The following is a 15,300-nucleotide window of genomic DNA, read 5'->3' as shown; positions in this document are numbered from 1 at the left end:
CCTTCCAAATGCGTGACCGACTCCGAACCTGTTTTCTTAATTTCCATAGACCAAAACGTTTTATAAGGTGATCCAATCACACCTAAAAAGGTTGGTGGCGACTCCCATTTTCGTTTTTCAAAAGTCGATCCCCATTTTTCAAACATCCCTTTAAAAAATGGTTTCGACAATTAGTATACCTATAAAAAAAATAGGTATATCTTGCATCCTTTCTAGAGTTTCGATATAAGGATTCCTTTACCAACAGTCAACCCCATTTGTTGGAATAGCTTCGATTGAATCTTTGCACCTATCCTTTCCTTTCTTTTATTATTCTCGCTTGCTGAACCTTTGTTTATGTTTACGATTATTAGTTTAGTGCGACTAAATGAAAAATTTTCTATTTAGCCCATCCCAAAATATAAATCATTCAAGTTAAAATTTTTTTTTATGATTTAAAATTTTACATTTTACCCTCTCCACATAATTTGATAATGTAATTTAAAAATTTTAATAGAATTTTAAACCTTGGCTCCTCAAAATTTTTATAATTTTATCTCACCTCCCCCCAAAAAATAAAATTTATGGCTTTGCCCTTCTATTCCTTTTACCAAAAGTATTTTTATTTTCTAAAATGAAAATAAAAATATATTTTCAAAAAACAATAGAAATTTCTCATTATGTATAGTAAATGAAGATATGCAAAATAAGCATCAATATCAAGTTACTCACTACATATATATAATTGATACAATATTTAGAGTTACTCATAATCCCTCCCCACTTTTAAATAAGAAAATAATGCGCTCAAATCTACATATTCCTACTCTAGCAGTTATATCAATATCAACTGAATTAATACTTCACAGTTCAATTTACACAATGTTAAATATTAAATATTTTAATACTACAATATATGGGGGTAATAGCCAATGTTTACTCAACAATAGCTTAGTTGAATATAAGTAAAAAGATTAAACACTTAGGTTGTGTATTTTAGCCATCCAGCTATTAAAACCAGTTTCAATATACCATCCAAAAACGAATTTGACTTTGGTTGAATATACGATAAAATCATATGAAATTAAGTTCCAAAATAGTCTCTCCTTTTCTTTTTAATAAACCAAATAGTCTTATGAAATCTATGTATCCCATTAATTCAAACTTTATACTAATTCTCTCTTCTTCTTCTTAAATTGTCACTGTCGCTTCTAAAGCAAATAATTAAATTTAAAGTAGTCAGAAAAACTATCCACCACAAGATATTCAACATCATAGATTCATAGACCGACTGACTTGTACACTCGGGTTTCCTTTTGTAGCATTTATGTTTCCAGAAAAATGCTTTTGTTTCACACCTAGATGGGAACACTTTTAGAATCAATTAGCCGCACATGTTTCTATCACCTCGCTTTTCCTTTTTCTTCGTTTCTTTGAAAGAGTATGCAAAAGTTAGACGAATGAATAATAGCATCTTTTTATGGAGCCCATGCTAGTGATTTAGTCCGAACCATATTGCACTCAACTAAAAGATGATTGGCTTTTAGTAGTTTTGGAAAAGGAGCTTTGTTTGTATAATCCCAAACAATCCCTAATCAAGGAGACAAATGTAGAATAGGCCAATTTGAGATATCAATAGCTACTACCAACATTTTCCTTGTTTGTTTCTTTGGTAGGATTTAATATGAATTAATTATAAATACATCGACTGCTTTATATCAGATAAACCCCTAAACATTATTTTGTATGAAACTAGAAGTTTATTTGATAACCTTGTTTATTTTGTCTTGTTGTTGAGGCCGACAAAGTTGGCCTTCCGCTATATCAAACCTTTTAATTGAATAAAAGCTCTTATTAAACAAAAAAAAAAATGGTTAAACTCAAGGAACGATAAAACGCACTTGTACTTTCTTGTCAATGCATCTTTTGGTTATTTCTGGATCCTAATCTATTTAGATATCCAAGTATTATTCTTCTCATCATCTATATTATAATATTTTATTGATGCTGAGGTTGAAATTTTTACTATATTAATGAAGCTTGTTTTTATCATTTACAACGAATGTATATATTTTTTCCTTGAAATATATGATCTTAAAATGAATTAATGAATTTCACTTTAAAACAATATTACAGATTGTATTAATTGCGTTAAAATTCCTTGAAGCTCAACTAAATTGAGTTTTATGTTCAGGGTCTAATAAAATTAATTTAATTACAAGATTAAATTTAATTTTGATTTAAAAATATTAAAATATTATAATTTTATAGAATTTATAAAAATTTAGTTTTATTATTTAATATTTTTTATTTTTAAAAGTTGATTAAATTATTTTTAATTCAATGATAATATAGCACAATCTCAAAATACCATATCATATTCACTTAATGGTATAATACATGAAATTTAAATTTAAAGAATAATTTAAGAATTAAATTTAAAATGGTCAGATTCAAATTGCTGTATCTAACTACAACAAAAGAAGTTGACCGAGTCCTTGTCAAATGCAAAACTAAAAATAAGAAAGAACAAAATGATTGGACCCTACATAATTTAAGCTTCTTTTCCTACACACCAACCATGAAACTGCGTAGAAGTTAGTAGTATTTTATTAAATAAATAAATGTGGCAGCAAAAATATTATAGAGATTTTTGTAGTAGAAAATAGATTGTATTTTGTTCCTTTTATTTAAAATTAGATAAATTACTTCTTGTATATTAAAGTAAAGAGTAAATCAGTCTTTTATGTTAAGAATTTCGTCCACTTGTACTGATAAAAATTGGCATGGTTGATAGAATAGCCAAACAGTGACATGTGGCATAGCACGTCTACCTAATGTTTATGTACAGGGGATCGATTTTCAACAATAGAAACAAACAAAATTTTAAAAGGACCAGTTTGCTCTTCTTTAAGGTAATAAAATAACAGAATCAATTACAAACTAACAAAAGTAACATTTAAAGTTGAAGATAAAGACTTTATATCTAAACAAATCTGATCGGCAACTTTATTCTGGAGGACTTGAAATACTCATGGACCATATGGGAAATCCTTCATTAAGCTTGCCAATATGTGCGGTGCAAAATTTGCATTTCTCAAAATCTATTTGATGACCATACGCCAATCACGCTTACAAAGTTCTTGAATTCTTGAGACCAAGTCTCTATTCGTACGTCTCTTAAGGCTACCAAGGATATCCTTGACAACTATATCACAATCAGTCTCTACTATAACTTCTTTCCATTTGTCACTCCATGCATATTGTAACCCATCGTAGATGGCCCAAAGCTCAGCTTGTTTAACAATGCATTGAACATATTTTTCTTAAATCACCATAACCATTTGCCATGCTCATCTCTTATGACAGCAGCCAAGGAAGCGAGACCCAAAGATGGGTTGCGTGCTCCATCGACATTCAATTTGAAGAAGCCAGTGGGTGGTGGGAGCTATTGATAAATCATAATTTATACATATTTTTATCCCATACTTAGCATATTTTTGGATGAATTATCATTAGATTTGTGGAATTTGATGCTCTTAATCCTTTAATTTCATGTTTTATACTTAGGTGAGCATAGGAGAGTAAAAGGAACAAGAAAAGGGCCAAAAATGGAGAAAATGGGTCAACGTGAGAAATCAAAACGGCTTGGACTTCCTCACACGGGTAGTTCACACGCCCGTGTCTATTTAGCTGACTCAAAACACGGCCTAAGCCACCCCACACAGGCGTGCCACACGGGCGTGTCCCGGTCGAGCCCAATTCTAGGTCTATTCTGAAAAGGCCACTCTTTAGGGTTTAGAAGCATTCTAAAGCCTATATAAACACCCTAGGAGGCACCTAGAGGGCACACACAGAGTAGGAGGCACCTAGAGGGCACACACAGAGTAGGAGGCAAGGAAGTACTTGAAGAAAGCTGATTGATCCATCTCAGAAGTTGGATTCTCCTTCAAGACTGAAGATCTCCCTTCACTTCCCTTCGGGATTTTTGGGTTTCTTTTTGTTTTGCTAGCATTATTCTTTTGAGATGTTTCCTTTTACACTTATGAACTAAATCCCCTAAAAACCTAAGGGGAATGAAACCTAAGACGGATCTTGTTATTATTTTCTGAATTATATGATAAATATTTGATTTGATCTTAATTATGTGTTCTTAATTCTTGCTTTAATATTCCAGGATATTGATTCAAGGATTGATATGCTTATTCAGAGGAGCAAAAGTCCCTATCTAAGAGTAGATCTAGCATAATTAAGCAAAATTGATTGCACCCCTAGACATAGGGAGACATAAATCTGCCGGATTAGGGTCAAACCTAATAAGGGAATCCATAGATTAAGTTAATGCAACATTAGGGGTTTTAATTAGAAAAAGATTTCAATTAATCAACCTAGGGTTAGACGTTGTTAGTCTCGAGAGAGATAATAATATAAATTAGGGATTTCTACGGATCAAGTCAAATGAATAAATCATCTAATTTAGAGTCAAATAACAATTGAAGTCTAGGTGGATTTTTTCCCTTGGGTAATGTCTAAATCAATCAGTTTTCCTAAACGTATTTCCCCAATTTACTTTCTGTACATTCTTAGTTTAGTTACTTAGTTTAGATAAAACAAATCCCCTTATTTTTAGGCTAGATAATAAAAAGAAAGTTAATACTAGTACTTTTAGTTCCTGTGGGTTCGACATTCCTGTCTTGCCATAAACTATACTACTGTTCGATAGGTGCGCTTGCCTTCATCGTGATAATAGTTAGTTTTCAAGTACGATCAATCATAAATATAAAACTTATCACGAGACATTACATCAAGTTTTTGGCGCCGTTGCCACGGAACTAAAATTTTAGGAACGCTTAATTTTTATTACTTTAGCCATTTAATGTATTGCAATTTAAATTTTTGTTAATTTTACTAAATTTTCTTTTCTTTTCTTCTGACAGGTTTTTATAGTCTATGACTAGAAAAAACTCATCAGGACCATTACTTTTTAACGGTGAGATTGAAAGCACAACTTGTAAAAACCGAAGAGAAATAAGGCGAAACCTAAGAAACATAAAGGACGGACAAGAGGAAGATATCCATAATACAACCGAGGAGATGGCTGAAAATCAGAATAACCAGCTTCCTCTTGTGGTTGCTGCAGATCCAATAAATCAGAATCCTGCTCCTATACTATGTATGATTATGCTAAACCTATTTTAACAAGAGCCGAATCGAGTATAGTTAGACCTGCTATTGCTGCAAATAGTTTTGAACTGAAACCTAACACGATTCAAATGATACAACAGTTTGTTTAGTTTGATGGTTTGCAGGATGAGGATCCAAATACTCATTTGGTGAATTTTCTAGAGTTTTGCGGCACATTTAAGATCAATGGTGTTTCTGATGATGCCATTCGCCTTTGGTTATTTCCCTTTTCATTAAGGAACAAGGCTAAATAGTGGTTGAACTCATTACCACGAGGGTCAATCACTACTTGGGAACAAATGAGCGAAAATTTTTTACTTAAATATTTTTCGCCAGCTAAAACGACTAAGTTGAGGAATGATATCTCTTTTTTTGTGCAGATGGATCTAGAAACACTCTATGATGCATGGGAGAGATACAAGGATCTATTGAGAAGGTGTCCTTACCATGGGTTACCTTTATGGCTACAGGTTCAGACATTTTACAACGGTGTGAACCCCTCAACAAGGTAACTTATCGACGCAGCTGCCAGTGGAACTTTGAATAACAAAACACCTGAAGAGGCTTACGAATTTATTGAAAAGATATCACTGAATAACAATCAGTGGCAAGTCATGAGAACAAAGCAGACAAAAGCAGCTGGTGTTTTCAACCTCGAGGCGATTACTATGCTGTCTAACCAGGTAGAACTTTTAAATAAAAAGATTGAGTGTTTGTGTGGGTCTACTCAAGTACATCCCATGATGAGGTATGATTCAAATGGAGGAGGAGTACACACAGAAAATCAATCCTTCAACCCTAGCATCAAGGAGGAATAAGTTCAATATATGGGTAACAATAATTCTAGACCTCAAAATAACCCATATAGTAACACTTATAATGCAGGTTGGAGGAACCATCCCGATTTCTCATGGGGTGTTCAAGGAAATCAAAGGCCACAACATCTCCCAGGTTTTCAACAACCACCTTACCAACAAGAAAAGAAGCCGAACCTTTAGGAGATGCTAATGAAATTTATCTCAGTGTCAGAGACTCGTTTTCAGAATACTGAAACAACACTTAAGAATCAACAAGTGTCGATCCAAGGGCTCGAAACTTAGATAAGCCAACTTGCCAAATTGATTTCTGAACGACCACAAGGTAGCTTGCCAAGTAACACTAAATCTAACCCAAAGGAACAACTCAATGCGTGATAAACCGTAATTTATATAGATTTTTATCCCATGCTTAGCATATTTATGGATGGTTTCTCCTTAGATTTGGTGAATTCGATGCTCCTAATTCTTTAATTTCAAGTTTTATACTTAGGTGAGCATAGAAGAGTAAAAAGAGCGAGAAACAAGCTGAAAACAGAGAAAATAGACCTACATGGGAAATCAACAGGGCCTGGACTTCCTCACATGGGTAAGCCACATGGCCGTGTCCATTTGGCAAGATTGAAGCATGACTTACATAGGTAGACTACACGTTTGTACCTATTTAACAGCCTTGACCATGGGCTGGAGCAATCGCACACGGGCGTGTCCCTATCGAGCCCAAATATAGTTCTATTCGAAAAAGGCCACTTTTGAGGTCTCTTAGGCATTCTAAAGCCTATTTAAACACCTGAGGAGGCACTTAGAACATACACACGGAGGAGGAGGCAAGTAATTACTCAAAGGAAGTTGATTGATCCATCTCAGAAGTCGGATTCATCGTCAAGACTGAAGATCTCCCTTCACTTTCCATTTAGGGGTTTTGGGTTTTCTTTATGTTTTGTATTCATTATTCTTCTGAGATGTTTTCTTTTATAATTATTAACTAAAACCCCTAAAATACCTAAGGGGAATGAAACCTAAGATGGATCTTGTTATTATTATCTGAATTATATGATAAATATTTGACTTGTTCTTAATTCTTGTGTTAATATCTCAGGATATTGACTCAACTTAATGCGCTTATTCAAAGGAACAAAAGTCCCAGTCTAAGAGTAAATTTGTCATAATTAAGCGGAGTTGATTGCACGCCTCGAGATAAGGTGACAAGATTTTGCCGGATTAGGGTGAAACCTAATAAGGGGATCCATAGATCGAGTTAATGCAACACTAGGGCGTTAATTAGAAAGAGAATTCAATTAATAAAACTAGGGTTAGATGTTATTAGTCTCGAGAGAGATAATGATATAACTTAAGGATTTTTACGAATTAAGTCAAATGAATAAATCGTCTGATTCAGAGTCAAATAACAAGTGAAGTCTAGGTGGATTTTTCCTTGGGTATTGTCTTAATCAATTGAGTTTTCCCAAAAGTTTTTCCCCAATTTTTCTCTATGCACTCTTAGGTTAGTTAATTAGTTTAGATAAAAAAATCCCTTAATTTTTAGGCTAGATAATAAAAAGAAAGTAATTACTAGTACTTTTGGTTTCTTTAGGTTCGACAATCCGGTTTTGCTAAAGCTATACTACTGTTCAATAGATACACTTGCCTTTATCGTGATAATAGGTAGTTTCAAGAACGATTAATTATAAATTTTTAAAACCTATCACGAATATCACGTATCAAGTTTTTGGGGCCATTGTCAGGGAACTAAGATATTAGGAACACTCGATTTTTATTACTTTAGCCATTTTACTTTATTTGCAATTTAAATTTTTATTTTCTTTTCTAATTTTTTTTATTCACTCCTGGCAGGTTTTTATAGTGTATGACTAGAACAAACCCGTCGGGACCATTACTGTTTGATAGTGAGATCGATCGCACAGTTCTCAGAAACCGAAGAGAAATAAGGCGAAGCTTCAGATACACAGAGGAAGAGCAAGAGGACGATACTTCAACCACAACCGAGGAGATGGCTGAAAACTAGGAAAATCTGTTACCTCCTGCGATTGCCGTTGATCCAGTAAATCAGAATCCTGCTCCGCGTACTATGTATGATTATGCTAAACCTTCTTTAACAGGAACTGAATCGAGCATAGTTAGGCCTGTTGTTGCTGCAAATAATTTTGAACGGAAACCTAACACCGTTCAAATGATCCAACAGTTTGTTCAGTTTGATGGTTTGTAGGACGAGAACCCAAATGCTCATTTGACTAATTTCTTAGAGTTTTACGACACTTTTAAAATCAACGACGTTTTTTATGATGCCATTCACCTTCGTTTGTTTCCCTTTTCGTTGAGGAATAAGGCGAAACAGTGGTTGAACTCGTTACCACGAGGGTCAATCACTACTTGGGAACAAATGACCGAAAAAATTTTATTAAAATATTTTTCGCCGGCTAAAATAGCCAAATTACATAATGATATCTCCTCTTTTGTGCAAATGGATTTAGAAACACTCTATGATGCATGGGAGAGATACAAGGACCTTTTGAGAAAGTGCCCTCACCATGGGTTACCACTCTTGCTATAGGTTCAAACGTGTCATAATGGCCTAAATCCTTCGACTAGACAGATGATTGACGCGGCTGCTAGAGGAACTATCAATAATAAGACACCTGAGGATGTTTGTGAATTTATAGAAGAGATGTCACTGAATAATGCTCTCTAATCAGGTAGAACTTTTGAATAGAAAAATTGACGGTTTTCTTGGTTCTTCACAGGTTCACCCAGTAATGCAAGGCGAAGCAAGTGGTGGTGGATCAAGCAATTCAGAATATCCACCCTATGGCTACAACATAGAGAATGAGCAGTTAAATTACATGGGTAATAATCCTCGATCTCAAAATAATCTTTATGGTAACACTTACAATGCAGGTTGGAGGAACCACCCATACTTTTCATGGGGAGGCCAAGGAAATCAGAGACCACCACCACCTCTAGGCTTCCAACAACCACCTTACCAACAAGAGAAAAAGCTGAACCTTGAGGAGATGCTAACAAAATTCATCTCGGGGTCAGAAACTCATTTTTAAAATATCGAGACAACACTTAAGAATCAACAAGAGTCGATCCAATGGCTCGAAACTCAGATAGGCCAGCTCGCTAAATTGATATCTGAACGCCCACAAGGTAGCCTACCGAGTAACACTGAATCTAACCCAAGGGAGCAGCTCAATGCAATTACCATTCCAGATGGGGAAGGGTTAGTTACATCTGAACCAGAACCGAGGCAAGAAATTGTGGTAAGTAAAGGTAAAGGTGAGGTGGACCACAATGACCAAAAACAAGTAAGTAAAGAGTACAAACCACGTGTACCATACCCAAATGCGACAAGGAAAGAACACTTAGATGAACAATTCGGTAAATTCCTTAAACTTTTAAAGAAATTACATATCAACTTACCGTTTGTTGAAGCTCTTTCGCAGATGTCGAATGCAGTCAAATTTTTAAAGGAGCTTTTAGCAAATAAGTGGAAGTTAGATGAGGCGTCACATGTGGAGTTAAATGCAGTTTGCTCAGCCATACTACAAAATAAGTTGACCAACAAATTGAAGGATCTAGGGAGTTTTACGATTCCCTGTTTAATTGGTAGCTTAGATGTTAATAATGCTTTGGCTGATTTAGGGGCTAGTATCAATGTCATGCCTTACAAAATGTTTAAGCAACTAGGTCTTGGGAAACCCAAACAAACTAGGATGAGTATTCAATTAGCCGATAAAATAATCAGATTTCCTAAGGGGATTATTGAAGATGTACTCGTTAAAATTGACAAATTTATATTCCCAGTTGATTTTGTTGTTCTAGACATAGAGGAGGATAGTAACGTGCCTTTAATTTTAGGAAGACCCTTTTAGCAACTGCCAAAACTATAATTGATGTTGGTATAGGTGAACTCACACTTTTTGTGGGAGACGAAACAATCACCCTTCAAGCTCATAATTCGAATAACAATTCAAAAATTGAAGGTAGTTGTATAAATCATACTATTAAAACTGACCATGTTGTGCAACTTACTTTGAAGGAAACAGGTTTGAAGAACATATATGAGCCCTGTTCAAGCAACATCAAAGGACCTATCTATGAAGAACGAAGGCTACAAATCGAGGAGCTAGATGAATGGCGGACACATAAATCGAGAACACACCATAAACCAAAACCAAGCCAGGACGAGCTCAATACCTCACCAAATCAACTTAAGGTTGGAGACAAAGTACTACTGGATGCAGCAGATCCTCGCATTGCCACTTCTGAACCTAACAGAGCAATCCCTCTTACGATACTCAGTATTTTCCTATATGGTACAATCGGGGTAATTCATCCCAAATTTGGCACTTTTAAGGTAAATAGTACTCGTCTTAAACCTTATGTTGATAAAATTGATAGTAGGGATAGGGAGTGTAAACTCCTCGCACCACCATGACCATTCAACAGAAAGGTAAGTCGAGCTTAGACTATAAATAAGCGCTTCTTGGGAAGCAACCCAAGCACTAACGATGTTAACTTCTTTAAAATTTTAGTTTTTGACATTTAATCACTAACTGAGTCATTGAAACATAGGTTTTCTAATCCAAACAACTGGGCAGACGGGCGTGCCTTAGGTCAATCTCACATCACGGGAGGAGACACGGCCGTGCGATACGGCCGTGTGAAAATAGGGCAAAATTTTTCCTTAACACGAGATGCGATAAGTTGCCACGACCGTGCAACATGGTCGTGGGAAATCCTGCCAAATTAACACAGGCGTGCGACATGACCAGGCCCACCGACTGTGGTCGAGCCTGTCAAAATAACACAGGCGTGCGCCTGTATACACGGGCGTGGGAGAAGTGAATGAAGATTGACACGACCGTGCAACATGGCCGTGTACACCAATGTGCCCAATTTCAAAAATCACGAAATGCACGGGCTAAAATGAGGGCACACGGGCGTGTCCCACGGCCATGTGCCCCAATTTCTTTATAAACACCTATTATTTATTTTATTTTTATCTTTATATTTTGAAATTACTTTTTATTTCATTTTAATACTATTTTATCTTGAGATTTTATAATTTTTATTCGGCTATTTCTTTACGAGTAATTATGCTTCTTTATATTTCCTAAAAAGTTCCTGATTCTATCACAGTTATAAAAAGCTCCAAAGCTCATCATCACTTAGGGACAAAAAACTCCACTGGAAAAGGTTCTCCACGACTGCCATGTCCTACTCGACCACGACCACAGCTACTACCAGATATAATATTCTTTTGGCACAGGACTTAGGGACTAATGAACTTCTACCACCACTAAAGTACCCTCCTCTAATCTTATCATTGTCTTGGCTTATTATTCTCCATAACTCCAACTCAAGGAGTCCATTCATCATTCAGGAAGTTTCACTTCTCTCCTTATCTTATGATCTTCTATCTATATCGTCATGAATCTAACTTTGTACATTGAGGATAATGTACATCTTAAGTATGGGGGGTTATTTATATCATTATTAGAAATCCCTGAATTTTGTCTAGTTCTCATGTCATCTTCTCATACCACTATTAGAATGAATTTTGATTAAGTTATAATTTTTATTGATATGTCTTGAATTAAAACATAGGCATTTATGCATTGATCGTTTAAAATTTAAGACATTAGGGAATCAAGCATGATAAGTTCATTTTTCAGAATTAAAAATTTTTAGGTTGTTTCCCCCAGTTTAGATATTATCTTGAGTTGAAATTCACAAGTTTAAACATAAAAAAGCCATAATTTTTGTGAGATCTCGAGCCTTTAGAGCATACATTATTTCTTTCATGCTCACTTTTATTATGAGTGTGTCAGTATTGATTTGTTATTCTAGAACTTGCTTGATTATGCATGTCAAGACCACACCATTTGATTTGATATGTCGAGATGATAAAGGCACTTAGGTTTAACCCACTCACTCCACAAAAACTTACCTTTATAATTAACCCTTAGTAAACCCCTTTGAGCCTAACAAGCCATTAATTGATTTACCCTCAATATTAACCCCTAACCCATTATTGTTGAAACCCCCTAATTTGATCCCTAGTTTTGTCGAGATTTGATTTGAATTAATTGCTTAGCTATGTTTTATTCTTCGTTGCAATAATTAAGTTCTATGTTATTTGACTTGTTCTTAAAAAAAATACTTGCATACATATTAGTAGTAATTCGTCGTTTTTGAGGTTAAGTGTTAATTCCATATTCTGAGGAGAAGCTCACCTGTATTCAACTGATAATTAGTTATTTTTCTAGTTAGTTGATTTCTTTTCAATTCAATCTCGATTCTAACCTTTTCTTTCAGCTTATGACCACACCCTCTAACCAAAGCAACGTTACAACCCTCTAAAGACCTTTTTGATGGATGTATCATCTTAATATATAGTGGTGGAGATTTGATTTTCATGCAAGCATATGGTAATAACTTTTCATATTGACTAATGAGTGCTTTTTTTGATGTCCTTATACACCCCGAGTAATTTGAGTGAATCTTTAGTGAGGATGTTAAACTCTATGATATTTTGATCAAAGGTGATTACTTAGATGAGGGGGGACACCTATGTTTTCGTGATAAAATGCTCAACTTTGAATGTTTGAAAATTTGATGTACTTTTGGTTGAATTTTCAATGTATGAATACTTATGGATTATTTTGAGATATTATTGATAGGGATTATAAATTGAGAAGAATTTATTTTGATTGTGAGTTGAGGATTTTGCTTGAGGAACCCATATAGTAACACTTATAATGCAGGTTGGAGGAACCATCCCAATTTCTCATGGGGTGGTCAAGGAAATCAAAAGCCACAACATCCCCTAGGTTTTCAACAACCACTTTACTAGCAGGAAAAAAAGCCGAACCTTTAGGAGATGCTAACGAAATTTATCTCGGTGTTAGAGACTCATTTTCAGAATATCGAAATAGCACTTAAGAATCAACAAGCGTCGATCCAAGGGCTCGAAACTTATATAGGCCAACTTGCCAAATTGATTTCTGAATGACCACAAGGTAGCTTGCCAAGTAACACTGAATCTAACCCAAGAGAACAACTCAATGCGTGATAAACCATAATTTTTATATATATTTATCAATGCTTAGCACATTTATGGATGGTTTCTCCTTAGATTTGGTGAATTCGATGCTCCTAATTCTTTAATTTCATGTTTTATACTTAGGTGAGCATACGAGAGTAAAAAGAGCAAGAAACGGACCGAAAATGGAGAAAATGGATCCACATGGGAAATCAACACGGCCTAAACTTCCTCACACGGGTAAGCCACACGGCCGTGTCCATTTGGCAGGATCGAAGCATGACGTACATGGGTAGACTACACGCCCGTGCCTATTTGACAGCCTTGACCATGGGCTGGAGCAATCGCACACGGGCGTGTCCCTATCGAGCCCAAGTATAGTCCTATTCAGAAAAAGCCACTTTTGAGGCCTCTTAGGCATTCTAAAACCTATTTAAACACCTAATGAGGCACTTAGAACATACACAAGGAGGAGGAGGCAAGTAATTACTCAAAGGAAGCCGAGTGATCCATCTTAGAAGCCGGATTCATCGTCAAGACTGAAGATCTCCCTTCACTTTCCATTTAGGGGTTTTGGGTTTTCTTTATGTTTTGTATTCATTATTCTTCTGAGATGTTTTCTTTTATAATTATTAACTAAAACCCCTAAAATACCTAAAGGGAATGAAACCTAAGACGAATCTTGTTATTTTTATCTGAATTGTATGATAAATATTTGACTTGTTCTTAGTTATTGTGTTAATGTCTCAGGATATTGATTCAAGTTAATGCACTTATTCAGAGGAGCAAAAGTCCTTGTCTAAGAGTAAATGTGTCATAATTAAGTGGAGTAGATTGCACGCTTAGAGATAGGGTGATAAGATTTTACCGGATTAGGGTGAAACCTAATAAAGGGATCCATAGATCGAGTTAATACAACACTAGAGCGTTAATTAGAAAGAGATTTCAATTAATGAAACTAGGGTTAGACATTATTAGTCTCAAGAGAGATAATAATATAACTTAGGGATTTCTACGGATCAAGTCAAATGAATAAATCGTCTGATTCAGATCAAATAACAAGTGAAGTCTAGGTGGATTTTTCCTTGGGTATTATCTTAATCAATCGAGTTTTCCCAAAAGCTTTTCCCAAATTTTTCTCTGTGCACTCTTAGTTTAGTTAATTAGTTTAGATAAACAAATCCCTTAATTTTTAGGCTAGATAATAAAAAGAAAGTAATTACTAGTACTATTGGTTCCTTTGGGTTCGATAATCCGGTCTTGCTAAAGCTATACTACTGTTCGATAGGTACACTTGCCTTCATCGTGATAATAGGTAGTTCCAAGAACGATTAATTATAAATTTTTAGAACCTGTCACGAATATCACGTATCAATGCGATTGCCGTTCGAGAAAAAGAAAGGTTAGTTGAGCCTGAACTAGAATCGAGGCAAGGAATTGTGGTAAGTGAAGGTAAGGATGAGGTAGACCACAGTGAGTGGAAACCGGTAATTAAAAAGTACAAACCTCATGTGCCATACCCCAATGCGACAAGGAAAGACCACACGGACGAACAATTTGGTAAATTCCTTAAACTATTAAAGAAATAACATATTAACTTACCGTTTATTGAAGCTCTTTCGCAGATGCCGAACGCAGTTAAATTCTTAAAAGAGCTTTTAGCAAACAAGCGGAAGTTGGATGAGGTCTCACATGTGGATTTGAATGCAGTTTGCTCAACCGTTCTACAGAGTAAGCTACCCAACAAGTTGAAATATCCAAAGACTTTTACGATTCCTTGTTTAATTGGTAGTTTAAATGTTAAAAATGCTTTGGCTGATTTAGGGGCTAGTATTAATGTCATGCCCTATAAAATGTTTAAACAACTAGGTTTTGGGAAACCCAAACAAACTAGGATGAGTATTCAATTGGCAGATAAAATAATCAGATTTCCTAGGGGTATTATTGAAGATGTACTTGTTAAAATTGACAAATTTATATTCCTAATTGAATTTGTTGTTCTAGACATAGAAGAGGATAGTGACATACCTGTAATTTTAGGAAGACCCTTATTAGCAACTGCTAGAACTATTATTGATGTTGGTACAGGTGAACTCACACTTCGTGTGGGTGATGAAACAATCACTCTTCAAACTCGTAATTCGAGTAACACATTGAATATCGAGGGTGGTTGTATAAATTATGCTACTAATACTGATCATGTGGTGCAACCTTCTTTGCAGGAAACATATTCGAAGAGTATACATGAGC

At 35.2% G+C, this 15,300-nt stretch overlaps 2 non-coding genes across 2 annotated transcripts; both read right to left on the bottom strand.

Moving 5' to 3' along the window:
* Positions 1 to 5,510: 5,510 nt before the first annotated feature.
* On the bottom strand, positions 5,511 to 5,617 carry LOC128295819 (small nucleolar RNA R71). The gene has a single exon (XR_008286368.1). It is a non-coding gene; the product is annotated as a small nucleolar RNA R71 (small nucleolar RNA).
* Positions 5,618 to 8,428: 2,811 nt separating this feature from the next.
* On the bottom strand, positions 8,429 to 8,534 carry LOC128295877 (small nucleolar RNA R71). The gene has a single exon (XR_008286426.1). It is a non-coding gene; the product is annotated as a small nucleolar RNA R71 (small nucleolar RNA).
* Between the last annotated feature and the right edge of the window lie 6,766 nt (positions 8,535 to 15,300).

Source organism: Gossypium arboreum, chromosome 7 (assembly GCF_025698485.1).
Source record: "Gossypium arboreum isolate Shixiya-1 chromosome 7, ASM2569848v2, whole genome shotgun sequence".
NCBI classification, from domain to species: Eukaryota; Viridiplantae; Streptophyta; class Magnoliopsida; order Malvales; family Malvaceae; genus Gossypium; species Gossypium arboreum.
The sequence above is the reverse complement of the archived record's forward strand: the minus strand, read 5'-3'. Positions and strand labels throughout refer to the sequence as shown.